Here is a 20,849-nt window from a genome sequence, read left to right on the forward strand (position 1 = left end):
AGAAAATTAAAAGTTGATGCATGTCATTCAATAACATATATATACCTTAAGGTGGAGCCATTGAATGAAAGTGTTATTATGCTTATCTTGCAGCCACTTTGTTCTCTTTCTAAATTTTGGATAAGTGGTCTTGATGTGGATCATATGTTCCCTACATTGACACCAAAAAATCAAGCATTATGATTCCTTGTTTATAAGATAAACATAAGGAATAATAATGTTTAAAATGGCTCCGTATGAAAAATAAAAGTCATACGTACTCGATATAAGGCAGGACTTCCTCCGTATTCTCCAAGACATATAAATGTGTCTGGTTTAACAAGTCCCGATCAACTAAGCTTACTGTGCAACCTGATAATGGCTTCAAAACTCACATCTTCTGGCTTGAAGGCACTCCAATTGTATTAACTTCAGATAAATGCTCGGTGCAAAACTCTACAGCTTCTTCAGCTATATACCACGCAACAATGCAACCTTCTGGAAGAGTACGGTTCTAAACATACCCTTTTAGCACTTTCATATACCTTTCAAACGGATACATCCATCTAAAATATACTGGGCCACATAGACGAACTTCACTGACAAGATATACTACTAGATGAACCATGATATCAGAGAATGAAGGGGGAAAGTACTTCTGAAACAAACACAAAGTAACTACTACATCTTCTTCCAACTTATCTAGCTTGGAGACATCCACCATCTTTGCACATATAGCATTGAAGAAGAAGCACAATTGAGTTATTACATAACTTGCAGGCTTCACCAAAACAGAACGAATTGTCACAAGGAGCAATTGTTGCATCAAGGTATGACAATCATGAGATTTAAGTCCAAGAAGTCTTGAATTTTTTAAAGATACAAGATGTTTTATATTTGAACAATAAACATCAGGGACCTTCATACCATAGAAAGAATTGCAAACCGCTCTCTTCTCTGCTCTTGACAAATTCCAAGGCCCTGGAGGCTAGCGAGTACGTCTTTGTCCATACTCGGGTTGCAAATCAGTTTTGACCCCCATGTTCAATAAATCTAACCGACCAGCAATCCCATCTTTATTTTTTCCAGGGATTTCTAGCAATGTACCAATGATACTATCGCAAACATTCTTCTTAATATGCATAACATCTAGGACATGCCTCACATGAAGGTATTTCCAATACTCGAGATCAAAGAATTTTGATTTCTTCTTCCAACAAACTCTGTCACCATCATTCTCACCAACATTTCCCCCATTTTTCGAGCCCCATATGTAATTAATATCTTCAACAATGTGCAACACTTCTTCTCCGTTTAATGGCTCGGGAGGCGTGCCATATTCAGGTTTCCCATTAAAAGCTGCACGCTGCCTCCGATATGGATGATTGATTGGTAATCATTTTATATTCCGAATGTAACAAATTTTGTGGTCATTTTTCAACCTGTGACTAGGTGTATCATCGCTGCATATTGGACAAGCTTTATATCCTTTAACAACACAACTAGATAAGTTCTCATAGGCAGGAAAATCATTACTGTCCACAATAATACACCTTTGAGTGTAAAGTATTCTCCTATATGTGCATCATACACTCCTCTAATCTCATCCCACAGAGATTTTAAATCATCAATCAAAGGCTCTAAGTAGACGTCTATATCATTTCTAGGATGTTTAGGACTGGAAATCAACAAGGTCAACATCATGAACTTCCGTTTCATGCATAGCCATGGTGGGAGATTATATGTAACTAAAATAACTGGTCAACAACTATATCTACTACTTAAAGAACTGTGGGGATTGAATCCATCAGATGAGAGAGCCAATCTCAAGTTTCTCGGCTCTTTACCAAACTCGGGCCATTTATCATCAACAAGTTTCCAAGACGGGGAATTCGCTAGATGAGACATTTGATTGTCAACTGATTTTCTAGCAGCATGCCAAGTCAAACTCTTAGTTGTCTTATGTGATTGCAACATCCTTTTAAACCTTGGAATTGGAGGAAAATACCACACCACCTTTGCTGGCACACCCTCTTTCAAGATTGAATCTTTGCCTTCCTTCCACCTTGAGACACCATAAGTAGGACAATTAGTTGAATCTTCATAATCCTTCCTATACAAAATGCGGTCATTGGGACACGTGGATTTTCTCATAACTCATCCCTAAAGCAGACAATGTCTTTTTGGCCTCGTACATAGAGGAAGGTAGTGTATTTCCTTCTGGAAGCAAATCTCCTTGAAGTATCAATAATTCTGTAAAACAAACATCACTTATCCCATGTTTTGCTTTCAAATTATATAACTTCGCCAAAGCCAACAACATCATGTACTTACTGCGACCAGGGTACAAGGGTTGATCTCCATCCCCAATCACATTGGCAAACTCATAAGGATCAAATCCAATATCGCCTAAATCATTATCATTCATCCCTACTTCTTCAGAAACAAAACTGAACCCACATTGCTCATCCTCTTCCACATTTCTACTAGCATTAGTAGTCCATTCCAAAGGTTCTCCATGCCATGTCCAAATCTTATAGCTTTGGTCAATTCCATTAAAGTATAAGTGGTCCCTTATAATTTCAACTCCAAACAATCGAATATGCCCACATTTAACACATGGACAATGAATATGAGTTGTATTTAAAAGATTTTCCATAGCAAAATTCAAAAATCCTTCCACACCTAACTCATATGCCTTCGATCTTCTATCCGCAAGCATCCATGACTTATCCATCTCACACACTATAAAATCATACATATAATAAAGTGAAAAGACCAGCAATGAAACACTACTATATAAACAGAGAAGAGAACAAAGTGGGAAAAATGAAAACAAATTGCACAATAATCAGACGACGGTTTGTACGAAATAATCGTCACATAACATATATTAAGACGACGGTATGTCTATTTACCGTCATCTTTAAGCGAACACCAGGATATCTGTATTCTTTTTTAAGAACAGGGCTGGGTTATGGTCGACTAACAACGATGGCGGTAGTAAATAAAAAGCCGACGTATAATAAAATTTTAGACGACGGTTTACAAAAAACCAATGCCTAATTCTTCCATCCCCATTCCATTTCAAAGAATCCTTAATAGAATGCAAACATCAAACATAAAAGAACCCATATATAGCTCCCAATCAAGAACCCATAGCTCCCAAAACATAAAAGAACCCATATTAAGAAATCAAAGCTGAGAAAATATACAAACTAACAAAATATTTAGAGAGATCTAAGAGAATATACAAACTAAGAGAATATTGAGAGAGTACTGAGAGAATATATACAAACTAATAATAAGATAATATTGAGAGAGAGCTGAGAGAATATACTTATATGGATATTGAGAGAGAGCTCAGAGAAAATATCAAATGCTTGAGAGAGCTCTGAGAATATACCCAATGCTTTGAGAGACAGCTCATAGAAAATACCCAATGCTTTGAGAGAGAGTGAAAACTTTAAGACCAATTTAAGTTGAAGAAAGAGAAGGAAATACTTTAGGGTTAAATGGAAATTCGGAAAATTTTAGATCTCGGTCAAAAAATTCAAAGAACCGCGTTTATTAAAGACGATGGTAAATACAACCCGATCGTCGTTTAATTTCATATTTATAACGATGCTTATTTTATATTTACGACGTTGTATTATGTTTTCATGTCGCTCATACAAAAACCGACGTCTAAAATATTTAAAAACTAGCTTTGGTGTGCGTTTCTTGGGATTCAAACTCTCGTATTGACCAAAAAGAGCGAGAGCAAACCGGCGTCATTTCAATAAAACCTAAACCCTAAACCCTGAACCCTAAATTTTACAATAATTATAAATAAATAAAAATACACAAGTATGAGAAAATGAACCAAAAATTGCTATGGACTCCTCACAACAATGCCTTCTATATTATTAGGCTAAAATCTATTTTAAAGAATTTTCAATTTTATGACCACCAATGGATCACATAAACCTTAGGGTTATGAAATGGAAAGTATGATGACTATTGTGCTTTGTCCCTAAATCATTTTGACTTTTGTTATCACTTCTAATTTTGAAATCTAAAATTAAAATTTTCAGGCATGTAGGAGATAGATATTGTCCCAATGAGTGCATAGAATTTGTCAGTTTATTTTTTGGATTTTTTATGAATATTTTTTGAATATTAGTACCAATAAAAATAATTTTAAAATTAAATTTTTTAAAGATTTAGGGGAGATAAAATCTTCCAATGAGTGCATAGTAGTTGTCAGTTTATTTTATGGAATTTGTTTTGAAATTATTACGAATATTAGGAATAAAATATCAAAGTCATACAAAAATTGAATACAAAAGTACATAACCGACGTTGCATTAGTTTACAACGACGTTAAGTAATTCGTAACGTCGTCCTAGTAAACATAAAACGTCGCAATGTAATAACCGACGTGTTTAGTTATTTACAACGTCTATTACTATTATGATGATGATGTTGTTTATGGATACAACGTCATCATTTAACATGTAATGGACGTTGTATGTCTCTACAAATTTTTTCGTAGATTTTAGTTTTTTAAAGAAACCAACTGGTATATCAACCTTAAATGTCGTTTTTGAGAAATGTCGTCGATGTTTTGTTTCCAACTATATATAAGTGAAATGTAAAGATGAATGAGACGTCGGATTTTGGGAATTAATTTACATTTTTATGATTTATTTTCATTTTAGTTCATTTTAACACATTTATATTTTATACAAACAAAAATAAAATTAGAAACAAAAATATATTTCATTTGATTTTTTTTGATGAATGTTCAAATAATTAATAAAAATATGTTTATATACATTGTCAAAAATTTAAAATAAATCTAAATATTTTTAAATAAATGTATATTATCAATTATTGTTTTGTAATTGCTTGTTCACGAATTCTCCCCATTCCAGCCTGACTTCGTCAATATGTTCTTGAGTATACAGAACTGGTTCCTTTTTCTTGTCCAACTGCAAATAAAGGACAAAAACCGACGTGTTAGAAGCAATAAAACGACGGTTTTTAAAGCAAATGTCGTGGTATTAAAATAAAGAAATTATATATTAAATTTTACCTTCTTCTCAAATGCTAGGGCTGGATCACGAATTATATCTCTCATGAAACGCATCACGTAATAGCCACACTCTACATTTGTTGGTTGTCTAGGAGTGCCTTGTAGATTTTTCCATATGGGTGATTTACGTGATGATTGTTTCCCTGTGTGAGAGTTATACATTTTGATTGAACTGTATCAAGAAAACAAAAAGTGTTAATGACAAAACTAAAAATCAGCATCAAAATTATTAACAGTCGTGGTAAATAATTGAAGACGACGGTTTTGTAAAACAAATGATGTTGTATTTTATATACAACGTTGGAAAATAAGAACCGTCGTTGTGTTTCATTCTAACGTCGGTGACGAAGAAAAACGATGTATAACCAAAGTTAATTTTAAATGAAAGTTTAACAGAAAAAATTAAAAAGTCCTAAAATTGAAAACAAAATCGACATGGTATTTCAATTAAGACGACGGTTCCAAGAAAATACTGACGTTGTAAATGATTGAAAACGTCAGTTATAATATACCGTCGTTGTGTTTTCACTACAACGTCGGTATTGGAAAAAGTCTTCGTATCAATCAAATGTAGATATAAAAAATCATACGTTTTCATTGAGAAACTTATGTATTCAATATATTTATCATGCCCTCGTCAACAGAGAGGTTTGGCAATGAATTCATGTAATAGACAGTCTCCTTAACTGGTCTCACAATTATTAACACCCAATGACCCCTACACAAAATTATCCATATATATTAAATATGCTACAAAAAAATATATTACAAGGAACCAATTAAGTGTAGAAGGGGACTAACCCTGGATTATAAGGCACCAAGTAAAATTGATCCCCATCTGCTTTTTTTAGGCTTTCTGAGAGATGTTTTGAGCAGTGAGATAACGTTCCAGATTGAGAGCTTGTCCAAGGTCCACGAGGCCAACAAGTTTTACCATATTTGCCATTTTTAAATAGTCAAATAGGTACCTAATTAAATATATGAAATTCAATTAAATGAGATTTTAATTTAAAAGAAAGAAAATGTAAAAAAAAAAAAACAAAATTGGATTTCTAGAATTACCTCATCTATACTACAATCACTGTGGCTTCAATCTCAAACATGGAAGCAAACTGTAAAATGTCTTCACTCAAGAGCTGTATCATGATCAGTATCAAACATTTCCTCAGGCATCGAATCAGAATGGTCTCAAGTTAGCGTGCTTCAACTTGGTCTCGACATATTGGCATAGGGCTAACAGAGGAGCTGGCAAGTCAAGCTTTGAGAGATCCTGTAATAAGAAATAAATAAATAAATAAAAGTTAGTGTGTTCATGAAGTAAAATAAACGACTCCAACAAATCAACAAAACCGACATGGTATATAATATCAACAACAGTTTCTAGAACATGTTGACGGGGTAAAGGTTATAGACGATGGTAAATACATAACAGTCGTTGTGTAAACACTACTACATTTTAGTCTTTTGCGCGACGAAAGGATATTCGCTATGCAAAATGATTTTAGTCGCACATCATTATGGCGCGCGAAGTTTCGTCGCGCACAGTCCGTCGCGCAAAGTTCGTGAAGAAAGGATTTGCGCGACGAACAATGATATCTGCCGCGCAGTGCGCTACGATAACACCTTCGTTTCAAAAACATTTGGGGACGACCTCATTATCCGTCGCGACAATATTTGCGCGACGTAAAGAGGTCGTCGCAAAAAAACTGCGCGACGGAATTGTCCGTCGCGCGAGCTACATGAACCTTGCGCGACGACATCTTATTCGTCGCGCATACACATCTTGCACAACGAAACTAATCGTCGCGCAAGATTAAAATATATTTGTCGATTTGTTATTTAAATGTTTTTGCGCGACGATTTACGTTTCGTCGCGCAAAAGCAATATATATTATTAAAAAAATTATTATTATTTGATTTTAATTTTGTAAAAAATAAATTTGGTTTTTTTAATTAAAATGAAATTACAATAAAAAAATTAATCGTAAAGAAAACATCTATTATATAAAATAAAATAAATGTATACAAATTGTAAAAGTAATTATAAAAATAAAAACTAATCAAATAATGTTCAAATCTACATGGTAAATCGTCGCCACATGCGGCTCGGAGGTATGGGTGTCTGCGAGGGCCGTGGTGTGTTGGGGATGCTCGTGGACAGGCTCGGAGGTCGACGCACTGCAAAATTCGGATTGGAATGCCGGATCGCGCGAAGGGACCTGCAGAATCACCGACATCCGACCCTCAAGCTCGGCAACCGCAATGTCAAAACACACCGATCGCTTGCTCGCGACGATGACCGCGGTCGAGGTTCCCTCTCGGGCATTCCCATCCCCTACAATACGTTCCCGGCCCTCCCAAGAGTCCGATCCAACGTCTGCGTCAAAATCTGAAATCCAAAGATCATGCGGAGGATCCACTGACTCGATCGGAGTCTCGGAGGAAGTTGGGAGGCGGACTCTTGAAGAACCAACCGCTCCTCTCCACCATCGCTGCATTTAACATTACATAAAATATAAATTAAAAATGCATATAAATTGAAAGTGTAACATAAGAATTAAAAATACATAATACTTACATGAAGGGACTCGGCCAACTCATTCCTGTGTCGAACATAAACGCGTCACCAAAGACGCTCGATCTCTGGGAATTTCGATTTCTTAATTGAACAAGAGAAGAAAAATATTAGTATGAACAAAAGAAATTAATAATAATGACGTATTAAAAATTAAATATAAATTATATTATTCTTACCCGACGCCGTGCATCCATCCTATATGAGAAGGGCCTGGAGCCGGAATGGTGAAGAAGAGTCTTCTTCTTCCTATTGCCTTTATTCACTTGGGCTTTATTCTGTTATACAAAAAATAAAATGTAATCATTGAACTATAAATAAATTAAATAATAATGAGATATAAAAAATAAAATAAACATTAAACAAATATTATTAAAAAAATACCACATAATCGGGCGCCTGAAAATGAGCGCAGAGCCACGCCCAACTATCCTCCCGCCCCTCAAGCTCATTCGCAACCCTCCAAGAGCGACTTGCGGATCATCAAACGCTCGAAATGGTGGTGCAAGTCGCTTCTTCCATCGCTTGTACCTCTCACCGAAGAGTCTCGCTGACGACGCCAAAGTCTCTCGTTGATGTCCTCTAAGTCGTAGTTCGCCTGCAATAAATTGATTACATACATTAAGTAATAGAAATATATAAAGTTTGAAAGAAAAATAATTAAAAGATAGGAAAAATACCGACAACTGGCCGCGAACTTGCATCTTGATCTCGTCAGGTATGACCTTCCAAGACTTCCATTGCATCGGGCAATGGGTCCGAACGACGTGCCCAATGTCGTGGGCCAAGGAGCTATGCAAGTCCGCCGTCGGTGCAGCCCGATGGCGCTCGTCATATCCGATGCCGATCATCGCTGGTCACCCGGTGACTTCGCCGCCTTCACCGCCGACACGGCCCTCGGGTGTTCCTCTTGGCTGCAAAGGGATATGACAATATTGTTACATATACAATCAAATTGAACCATAAAATTCTCAATTAAAAAAATGTTAAAAAAATGAAAGGGAAGGGTATTACTGAGGTGCCCCGAGGCACCGAGATACCAATGGATGTGGTGTCGGTGGTGGTAGCGGGCGGTGTCGCCGCTTAGCGCTAAGAGGCTGCACCACCAAGAAGATGATGAGGTAGCCGCCTGATCCCCAGACCAGCTAGCACGTGGTCTGCTCCATCGCTTTAGCGATGGCGGTGATACCGGCCGAGGGGCTCAACTCTGTAGCCGCCACCGCCTACGACGCCTAATCAAGTCTCGACATCTGCACAATTTCATTATTCCAATGTAGCACATACAATGTCAGTAAAAAATTGAACTAACTAATTAAAATCATAGTTTGACCTAGGGTTTGCGATTTCGGAGTATCCGGGACTCCGATCCACGATCCGTCGATTCCTAAACGATCCTATAAATACATGGTACCACATACGTGAGTTTCAGCTCAATCCAACGGTCCGAACATATCAAACCCTAAAATCGCACAATAGGTTCGAACCGTTCGACACTCAAACGATAACCAAATTCCAATCCGAGCACACCTACGCGCTCGTGACAACGAAATGTTTGCACTGGGACAAAATGCCCTATGCCACAAGATTTCACGCGCCACCACACGCGGCAGCGTGGGTGCCCTAAGCGATAACAATCCCCGGGAAATCCTACAAATTAAGGGGCAAGGTTCCTACCCTAGGTTTAAAACATCAATTGGAGGCACTTTTGTTCTCGGACCTACCCCGAAAAACGGACGGAAGTGGCCGGAATTTCAATTTCAAAACCGGCCGAAACCTAGGGTTTCAAATTGACTACCCTATGCACACAATCAATCAATCCTACACAACCATCAGCTAGAGCATGAAAAATAGGCCAGAAAGCATACCTCAATTGCCGGATTTGGTGGCCGGAGGAGAGAGAACAACGGCGGCGAAGATTCGGCCTAAACGGAGCAATTCACGGCGGCAGGATGGACGGCGACGGCGGAGAAGCTCCTGGGTTCGACGGTGGAGGCGGCAGGGTCTGATTTGGGGAGTAAGGGCTGAGGTCACGGCGGAGAGAAATGGAGGTTTAGGGCTCGGTTTGAGAAATTGGGGAAGAAGGAGAAGATCGCGATTTTCAGAAAACTTATTCGACTTTGCGCGACGATTTAATGAAGATATCCGTCGCGCAAAGTTCACTAAAATTGGACATTTGCGCGACATTATAAAAATTGATATTTGCGCGACTTAAAAACTTGGTTTCACGCGCAGTTGTGAACATATATACCTTGCGCGATTTAAACAAATAGTGTCGTCGCGCAAGATACTTGTCCGCCGCCAAAATTTTGGGATTTGATTTTGCGCGGGAAAAATCATTGCAATGTGATTGCGCGATTTAATGTGTATTTGTCACGCATGCTTGTTGTTATTAAAGTTTGCGACGAATGGCCACCTATTAAATCGCGCAAACTGGCTTTTGCCAAAAATTTTGCTAAGTGTTGGAGCGGGAGGGAGGAATTTTTAGTTAGCTTGCGCGAATGGGCACCTATTAAATCGCGCAAACCGCTTTTAAAAAATTCACCAAGTGTTGGAGCGGGAGGGAGGGAATTTTTTAGCTAGTTTGCGCGAATGGGAACCTATTCGTCGCGTTAAACTGGCTTTTTGCCAAAAAATTTCGCTAAGTGTTGGAGCGGGAGGGTAGGGAATTTTTAGCAGTTTGCGCTGACGAATGGGCACCTATTAAATCGCGCAAACCGCTTTTAAAAAATTTCGCTAAGTGTTGGAGCGGGAGGAGGAATTTTGTTTTATTGATTTTGCGCGACGGGCACGTGTTTGTCGCATAAGTAAGCTAAACCCTTCTCTAAGTGTTGGAGCGAGGAGGGGAGGGAAATTTTTATTGATTTTGCGCGACGAATGGGCGCGTATTCGTCGCGCATAAAACTATACCCTAGTACCCTAAACCCTAAAACCTGTACCTAAGCCCTAAACCCGAACTCCTGAACTAGTTTCAATGATCCAACCGCCAATCTTCTTTTTTCATAGTTCAAGATCGTATACGTCAAAAATCATAATGAATGAACATTCAGAGATTGAGTAACGGGACAAAACGTTTCGACGGTTCTAAACAAATTGTCCCGATTCAACGGTGATTTTAATTCCGATCTTGAAAATTTTTTACAGCTACGGTTCTTGACCCTATATGAATACAGAGATGTAATTCGATCTTCAATTTCAGATATTTACAGTACAAGACATCACATAATCTTATGTTAGATTGAAGGAATGTATAAAGAAATTATTCAGTTTTTATGAATATTGTGTTTTTATCGAATACGTATTCTAGGAAACTAGTTTCAGTAATCTAGCCGTCAAATATGTTTGTTTATACTTCGAGATCTTATACGTCAAAAATGAGAAAAAAACATTCAGAGCTCAAGTAACGGGACAAAACGTTTCATGACGGTTATAAACGAAAAGTCATGATTCAACGGTTATTTTGACTCTGATTTTGATGATTTTTTACAGCTATACTGTTTAACCCTATGTGAATACAGTGAACTACTTCGATCGTCAATTTCAACTATAAACGTGTGTATATTTCAGAAATATATATATATATATATATGTATATGTTTGCGCGAAGACTTCCTTTCTTCGTCGCGCTAAAGGTACTTGCGCGACGATATTATTTGTCGCGCAAATGATAGAGTATGCGCGACGTGTACGTTATCCGTCGCGCAAAAATTGCGCGACAATTATGCCTTCGTCGCGCAAGATTATTTGCATTCACATATTATTAATCTGAAGTATTCATCATTACATTTAATTAATTGTATGAAAGTATGATTTATTCTATTTTCTTTCAATTTGAGAATGGAAGGATTGTTGATAATCTTATGTTCTTTGTATTCATTTTTTCGGTTATATGGTTTTCATTTTGAAAGTTTTTTGTGAAAATAAATTTAAACTTTATGATACAAATTAGTTGGCTATATTTATTTACGAATGGTTTATAACTACAATTATTTTAATAATGTTTCACTTGGTATCATATATAATGTTTGGATATAACAAGTACATATATGAAAACATTTGCATTACACAAAATATGTCCACTAACATAATAAAATTACAAAAAAAATTAATCATTCATCATCTGAACTATAATAACTTTCGTTATCGTTGCTATCATCACTTTCGGTCTCCCAATCCTCTTCCTCCTCCTCTTCCTCCGCCTCCTCTATAACTACATCATCGTCGTTGCTCGGGCAAACTGCAACATCATATCGCGGAAGATCACCGAGGTCAATTGTAATTGACTGAATCGGTATTTCGATTGAAGACAGTCCTTGTATTTCAAATGGCTCTTGTATAACATTAGTATCTCAAAGTGTCTCCGCATCATTTTCCATTGAAGATTCTAAACGTTGGTCAGCTACATTGTTGACGTTGTTGTCAGTTGGGTCTAGTTCTGGTATAGCATACACGCCTCGTGATCCATCTTTTGAACAACGTTCCAACCGCTTCCGCTTTAGGGTCATCTAGATACACAATTTGTGTTGCCATGTTTGCCAAAATATAAGGGTCGTCATCATACCAAGTTCTATTCATGTTCACAGATAGTAAGCCATGATCGATTTTAACACATCCCGGCCTATTTGGGTTGGTGTCAAACCATCGACACTTAAACATGATCACTTGGTATCGATCTTTGTAAAGCAATTGCACGACAGTTGTGAGTTTGCCATAGAAATCAATGTCCGTACTTTCGCCTCCACCTAGGACATGGACACCGCTGTTTTGCGTACACAACTTGTCATCTCGTGCTTCGGCCAAAAATTTGACACCGTTGACATTACAACCCGAGAACAATTCAGCGCGAATCGGGCCGAACGCCAAGTTATATAACTCATCACTGTAAGTTGGGGAATTCGATGATTTCAACTTATTCACCTAATATTATACAAAACCATTCATATGTTAGTCTGACAAAATTTATAAAAAACATTTATATTTCTCAAATAACAAACACTGATAACTTACAGAATCCAAAAACCATTGTGGAAACAATTCACGGTGTTTCTGGGCAACCAAATGTGATGGATGTTCTCGCTTCATCATCTCTTCATGCTCATATAAGTATCCCATGATCTCATCACAATTGTTCAGTACGAACCAATGCGCTACCTCCATGTCATTTCTAGAAAACGACTCTCCGCGTCCAGGATCTCCGAAGGGTCGTGCGCTTTGGGCAAAAACAGAAAGTTTTTCATTTCTCATACCTCCATCATGATTGCGCTGAGGACGATTGAAAACCGTCTCCACATCTTTTAAATACATTCCGCAGAAAGTAAGCGACTCATATTGAACCCAAGCCTCTACGATTGATCCTTCGCTATGCATACACTTTTTTCAGCTCTCCGAGAAGCCTGCCAAAATAAAACGATATGATGGAAATTAGCAAGCATGTGATAATGATGCATACACAAATGATAAGGATTATATACCTTTCTATTGGATACATCCAGCGATAGTTGACAGGACCAGCAAGTAATGCCTCTTCTGGCAAGTGAACCATCACGTGCATCATACTTGTGAAGAAAGCTGGAGGAAATATCATCTCAAACTTGCATAGGACTTGGACAATGTCATGGCGCAACTGAAACATGTTCGTTTTTCGCAAAGTTTTCGCCGTCAGTTGGGAAAAAAATCTGGGCAACAAAATGATTGGCTTCACTACATCTTCCGGCAATAGGTGTCGAATACCAACAGGAAGTAGGCGTTGCATAAACACATGGCAGTCATGGCTTTTAAGTCCAGTAAATTTACCCCCGTCAACATTCACACAACGTGCGATATTAGAAGCATACCCATCGGGAAACTTTACTGACGATACAAACTTTAGAAACTCTTTCTTGTCATTCGGTTTCATAGAAAAGAATGCAAGATCCCTTCTAAGCTTTATCATTGTCCCTATTCATCCATAAACCCCTTCGTATGCCCATTCTTTCCAAATCAAGGACGAGCTTTGATCGTGTCCTTTGTCTTCCATCGATATCTAGAATCGTGCCCACCAATGTGTCGAATACATTTTTCTCAACATGCATCACATCTAGATTGTGCCTCAATATTAGTTTCGACCAATATGGGAGCTCAAAAAACATAGGCTTGTGCGTCCGGTTCATATGTGTAGAAGGTCTGATACGACTAATCTGTTTTCCCGAAGGGAGCAAAATCCAACCGGTTAAGCTGGTCCAATATCTCATCACCGGACCATTCTTTGGGTCTAAAGCGGCACGCTTCGGTGTTCCCGCGAACTCTTTATCTTTTTCCCTCCACTCATGGTCCCATGGCAACCATTTCCGATGACCAAGGTAACAAACTTTTCCAGATGCCAACCGGTTACATCTTCCTTGCATACTGTGACATGCCATATAACCTTTTGTGCTCCACCCGAAACCATTGCATATGCCTTTGGAAATCATTCACATCCACATAATCTGCTGCCAAAGTGAATATCTTCCCGATTGATTTATAAACGTGCGAACACCGTTTGTCCACAAATCCTTCAGCTCATCAACCAGCGGCCTTAAGTAAACATCGATTGACCTCCCAGGATCCTCAGTTATCAAAACAGTCATCATCATGTATTCTTTTTTCATGCATTTCCAAGGCGGCAAATTATATGGGAATACGAAAATCGGCCAAGTGCTGTGGTGTTGGTTTAGAACCCCATACGGATTGAATCCGTCAGTGGCAAGTCCCAATCTAACATTTCGGGGATCAGCAGCAAACTCGGGGAACGTTCGATCGAACTCTTTCCATGCCTCCCCATCTGCAGGATGCCGCATCACATCATCGTCTACCCGTTTTTCCTGATGCCATCTCATGTCTGTGGCAGTATGCGTCGACATATACAATCGCTGCAACCTAGGTTTCAGGGGCAAATAACGCATGACTTTTTGTGGGATCTTAGTCGTCCTATTCTGAGATGTCATCTTGAACCTCGACTCATTGCATATAGGACATGTATCCAACGATTCATGCTCTTTGTAGAATAACATGCAATTGTTTTTGCAAGCATGGATTTTTTCATAACCCAATCCAAGACCATTCAACACCTTCTGCGCCTGTTTATGGTCTTTCGGCAAACAATTGTCCGTCGGAAGCATTCTCTTGAAAACCCCCAAAAAGTAATCGAAACACAGGTTCGACATACGATACTTTATTTTTCCGTGCATTAGCTCCACAATGGCCGTGAGAACGGAAAAGCTCTCGCACCCCGGGTATAACTCTTGGTTGGCATTTTTTAACAATTTCTCATATTGTTCAAACTCCGCACTGTCTATTGGTGTAGGCACATCATCTTGCTCTTCTTGATTCATGTTGGTCGATGCAAATGGAAAAACATCCTGTATAATATCCATGACTTGATCATTAGCATCCACAATAGGTTGAACATTGTCCACTCTTGTGGCATTTGAAGACGAAGCATGCTCTAATTGTTCCCCGTGAAGGTTCCAAATGCTATATGTCTCAATCATTCCATTCCTTACTAAATGAAATCCAACATTTTCAATTGTCTCCCATAACGTGTTGTTGCACCTCCTACAAGGACAACGGATTCTAGTTGCACCCGGGTTGTGTCTACGTGCAAACTCAATAAAATCCTCGATTCCATCCAAGTATTCGCTGCGATCTGCTCGGGTTTTGTATCCACCTTCTGTCCATAATTCCTGAAACCAGAATCACAACAACTTCATACGAAGTTATAATGTCACCTTATGCCTCCGGTAAGGGTCCTATCCCATTCGGGAATGCATATTTCCTGCCACGTGAACCTACGACTACATGAGATTAGATTTCGACGTGGATGAATTTCGACAAGATCTCGCCATTCTTGAGGTGGCCATAGGTATAAATACCTATGTATCACCCGAAGAACGTCGAGATGACAACGAAATATCCACAATCGAAACCTAATCTCTGTAGCCATAGATTACGTGACAACACTATGCATTACCAAACTGTCCAAATAATGGGACAATTCAAGAATTAATTGGACCGCAGTCATGCATTACGCATCCATGCACGAAATCCAACTAATCTCGAACGGGAAACTAAGTGTTACTAAACATAAAAATAAAAGCACGAAGTTAATTTCAATTAACTTCGTACATCACAACAGATTGTACTACGTTACGCACAACATAATATAAATATAACTTCACAAGAACATTTTAAACATATATAAAACAAATAAAATACATTCTCAATCGTTCTCCACCAATCGCTAATTACAAATATCCTAACGAAAACAAATTAAAAAACCTTAGTACGAACTTAAATTAATACTTTTAAACTAATGACGAAAAATACTTACCCAATCAATGTATTGAAATCCCAGCAAGAGAGGTTGAGAGAAAGGCGAGGCGAATGCTTTGTTTTTGCATTCTACCTCTGCAATGGCAGAATTCTAATATGAAGAAGAAAGACTTTGCGCGACGAACATACTTATTAAATCGCGCAAACTCCCGTCGAACAAACCCATTTTTCGTCGCGCAAACACGCGTCGACATCTAACTTTTGCGCGACGCTGAGTTTTCCGTCGCGCAAAATTTCGTCGCGCAAAAACAAAATTCCGTCCACGCAAAACAAGATATTTCGCGTAAACGTTGAACTTTACGCACTAAATGAGGATTTGTCCTTTTTGCGCGACGGATAATTTCTTCGTCGCGCAATGTTGCCTTTTGCGACGATATTTCGTCGCGCAAATGTTTCGCGCTAAAAAAATTCCCGCTTTTTAACTCTCTTATGCGCGAAAATTTTTTTGTCGCACATATACATTTTATGCGACAAAAAATTTGGTGGCGCAAATTTTGTGGATTCTTGCGCGAATATTTGTTTTCGTCGCGCCAGATTGTTCTTGCGCGACGAGTTGTTCTTCGTCGCGCAATATTTCGTCGCGCTAATAGTGAAAAGTTATAACGTCGCTACACAATAGAAAGGTCGTCTAGGTTAAACTAGATGACGGGTTTTAAAATAAATACCGACGTCTATTTAAAATTTAAAATTCAGAAAAAGCAAATGTCAGAGATTTTACCGTTTGATCTTGGGTTTTCAAAGAACATCAGCATCAGCATCATTCATGGGATTGTCTTCATCCAATTCAGGGGCTTTCACATTAGAGCAGCTTGCTTTGTTAGACATTGGATTTTTTGGGCTTTGCTCTTGAGGAATTGGAGTAATTGGTGTAGCTGGTGTAGTTGGAATTTTACTGAGCATGTTGGGATCAAAGTTGGGAATTAGTTGAGTGAATTGTTTCAACATAATTTCCCTCTTTGCTCTGACGCCTCCATAACACTTTCCTTTGCCCGCCTCCATCTTTTTGGTTTCCTCTCTCACGCTGCCATAATACTTTCCTTCAATTTGTTAGCAAATTTTACTCTCTGCTATCTCGGCAAATTGAAGAATTGAGTTGGAGAAACCCCAGCTCCAACACCTCTAACCCTCCCACCATGCTCAAGTGTTCCCAAAGCCATGGTCAAAACATCATTGCTCCCAGAGACAGTCAGAGTGCCCTCGGAGACTTGTTTTTCAAATCATCCTAAAAGTGAGAGAGAGAATGTCAGTGAGTGAACAGATAGTAAAACTGAACAAATAAATAAATTAATAAAAATATTAACCAACGTGGCAAGTAGGTTATAATGATGGTTTATTTTAAAAACAGACGCAGAAAATAATTTAATACGTCATCCCAAAACTACCGTCGTTTTGTATACATTAAGACGTCGGTCCATGAAATAACCATCGTTTATGTGACATCATAGATAAAAACACTTAACCAAAATATTCACTGATCCAGAAATAGTGTACAAACCAATTGCAGAGAAATAGAGAGGGAGAGAGAGTGTGTATGTGTGTGAATATGAAGAAAGTTCAAAATTTAATTTAAAAAACCTTATACAGAAACACAAAACCGTCGTTGTAATTCAATGAAGACGTCGATTTTATAAAAATATTGACGTTACTTATTTTTTAAAAGGCGGTGATTAAAAACCGTCGTGGGGTTTCGTGTCTAACGACGGTTGATAAAAAGGCCGACGTCTGAATGAAAAATAAAACCTCTGTTTTACAAGTTTAGAACAGAGTCAGTGAAATTTATGATTAATTTTGCCTTCTCTGCAACCTTTGGATCAAGGATGTTTCCCTGTTTATCTTCTCTTGCCTTCTTCCATTGCAGAGATCGATCGATTTCTTCATCGGGCATGGTTTCTTCCAATTGATCCTCCAAACCAACGTACCCTTTTCGAGACAACCTATGGTTGTACTCATATCTCTCCCTTCTCTGTGACTACTGAATGCACAGCCTCAAAATCTGGGGATAACCTTGAAGCTACAAAGGCATCCCATTCAGATTTCTCTATGAAGTTATAAAGCTGAGGGGGCTCTTTTAACTTCTCCTTCTCATTTTCAAATGGAAGGATAAACTGTCTAGTTAAGGTAGCCACTTGAACAGCTTCCCAAATCTGCTCCTTCAGGTCCTTGGGCAATTAAGTCCATTTCTTGTCCATAAGAGAGACTCTGGTGCTTGTCAAATCACCAATGTAACTCTGCATCTCAATAGCAGCTTTGCCATGTGGTCTGCCACTTTTATTGTACTCAACCACAGGCTTAATCTTTTGGATTTTCCTCTTCACAACACGGCTCATTGTGTTGATACGGCAAGTCGATTTCGTCACTTCATCAAATGTTGCAGAGCATGGGTCGTTCTCGGAGGATGAAGTAAATCTCATCTTCTTTGCAGGATTGCTTGGAACATATTTGGATTCAGCCATTTGTGCCTTTGAAACTGCAATGTCCTTGCCTTGACCTTTTGCAGCTTGAGCCTCCTTACTTTGTGATTTCAAAACCATGTTTAGAGAGAAGTACAAACTGCAAGAAAAACAACGACGGTTAGGTAAAATACAGACGTAAAATGAAAGTTCAGACGACGGCAAACCAGTAGAACCGTCGTGCTAATCTATAGAAACATGGATGTGCTAATATGACGTGGTCATTAACTTAAGACGACGGTAATTAAATACAACTGTCGTCGTATTATAAGTTCATAAATAAAAAAACTGCCCAGTTTTTTCTCTCCACGTTCAAATAAGACAACGGTTTTCTCTTTCAAACGACGTATTTATTAACACTCCACATCTATTATTATGAACAGTCGTGCTATTAAAATAGCATGAATTTAATTACCGTCGTGGTGTATCAACAAGAAAATCAAATTCGATAAAAATCCGTCGTCCTCACATGAACTGCGAGTGGGAACAGTGAAAGATTTGGCCTTTTCATACTCTAGTCTTGTTTCAAACATCAGTGTGACTCGTTCTTTTTAAAAAAAAAAACTTCAAATGAAAGGGAAAGTGAAGAAAAAAAAACGGAGTGAGAAAATACCTTTGGCTTGCAAAGAAAGTTTTCTCTGAAATAAATTTTGGAGACGAAGACGAGGAAGAACGTAAAAGAGAGGGAAACTGAGAAATAGACACGCAGCTTTTCGGAGTGAGAGGGAAACTGAGAGAAAACTGAAAATTTTAGAGAGAACGTAAAAGTTTAGGTCAGGTGACCAAAAAGTTTATATAGTGTCCCGAAAATAACGACAACGACTGTAATCATAAAAACCGCCCTAGTATGTACTTACCACGACATTAAAATAACATCAACCGACGTGGTTAGTAAAAAAGCCTTTTGACTTTTTGTATTCCAAAAACAACGTGGTTAGTTGGGCGCTACACATCAAAAGTTTACCTTTAAATAAGTAATATTATAAGTTACCACGTTGTTTTTGTATATTAAACCGATGTGGTTTTCAAAAACCTCGTTGACTTAATTTTAATAACCGACATTGTTTGTATGTTTAATACGTCCTACTTTTTTACAGAACCGACGTTGATTCGTTATGAAACGGCGTTATTTTAAATGTAACCGACGTAGATATGAAATTTTTTTTATAAATTGAGTTTTTTTCCACGATTTCTTTTCAATTAGGGTTCCAATTTCTTCTTGCCCTCTATCTCACCTCTTAGGAGGCAATTGTTTTGGATGTTGATGTGTGTGTATTTGTGTCTCATTTGAGACACAAATACACATACATCATCAATCTCTAAAATATTGTCTCTCTGAATGCAAATCTGTGGCTGCCGTCATCAAATTTTAGAGGCAATTGCTTGGATGTTGATGTGTGTGTGCGTTAGTGTAGATACACAAACACACACACATCATCAACATCCAAAAAATTGCCTTTCTAAATGCAAATCTGTGGCTGCCGTCATTAAATTTTAGAGGCAAATTTTTGGATGTTGATGTGTATGTGCCTTTGTGTCTCTCAAAGACACGAAGACACATACATCATCAACCTCTAAAATATTGCCTTTTTGTGGTCCGATTATGATGAGGAACAGAGTTCCATCTGGTAAGATTTCGAACTCGCTGGGATCTCAGATCTAATTCTGTCTGCTGTTTTCTATATAAACCGTTGTGGTTATTCTCAATTCTTGACATTAAGTTGATCCACAGACGTAGGATGACAAAATTCAAGAAAAAAAAAATACGGTTAACACGACGGTTTAGATATAAGGTCGGACGTATAAAGTGAATAAATACGACGGTAATTTTAACTTCACGACTTATATCTTGGATCTCAGAAAAATCTATTCTGTCAGCGGTTTTCTATATAAACCGTCATGGTTATTCTCAATTCTTGTAATTAAGTTTGTCTACCGTCGTAGGATACCAAAATCCAAGAAATAAATAGTAAAAAATAATGTAATTAAGACAACCGTTTAGGTATAAGGATAGACATATAAAGTCAAAAATACGATGGTAATTTTAACTTCACGACATAGTAAATTTTATTACACGGCGTTAATTGAACAAACCAATGTGGTTAGAGTTAAAGATACCGTTGTAGTATGGAACATGAAATAAGTCGATAAAATTATATTTTACGTCGTTGTACATGTATTTAAGACGGCGGTATTTTGTAATATACCGCCGAAATTATGGGACATCGGATACAAAAACTTGGTTGTGGTTATTGTGGAGAAAAGACAGCGGCTGTTTCTTTAAACCGTCGTCTTTACTTTCTACGCCGGTTGATTCATACCTTATGCCGTTCTTTTGGGCTCCGAGTTTACTCAAGAAAACTTTTTCAATAAGACGTCGCTTTTTAAAATAGGTGTGTCGTGTTTTAAAAACAACCAT

The 20,849-nt window shown here is 38.0% G+C and overlaps 1 pseudogene; it reads right to left on the reverse strand.

Annotated features, from left to right (window-relative positions):
* Positions 1 to 370: 370 nt before the first annotated feature.
* LOC148920561 (uncharacterized) lies at positions 371 to 2,716 on the reverse strand (annotated as a pseudogene).
* Positions 2,717 to 20,849: the final 18,133 nt, after the last annotated feature.

This window comes from Prunus mume, linkage group LG2, assembly GCF_029339155.1.
Source record: "Prunus mume cultivar Tortuosa linkage group LG2, ASM2933915v1, whole genome shotgun sequence".
Lineage (NCBI taxonomy): Eukaryota > Viridiplantae > Streptophyta > Magnoliopsida > Rosales > Rosaceae > Prunus > Prunus mume.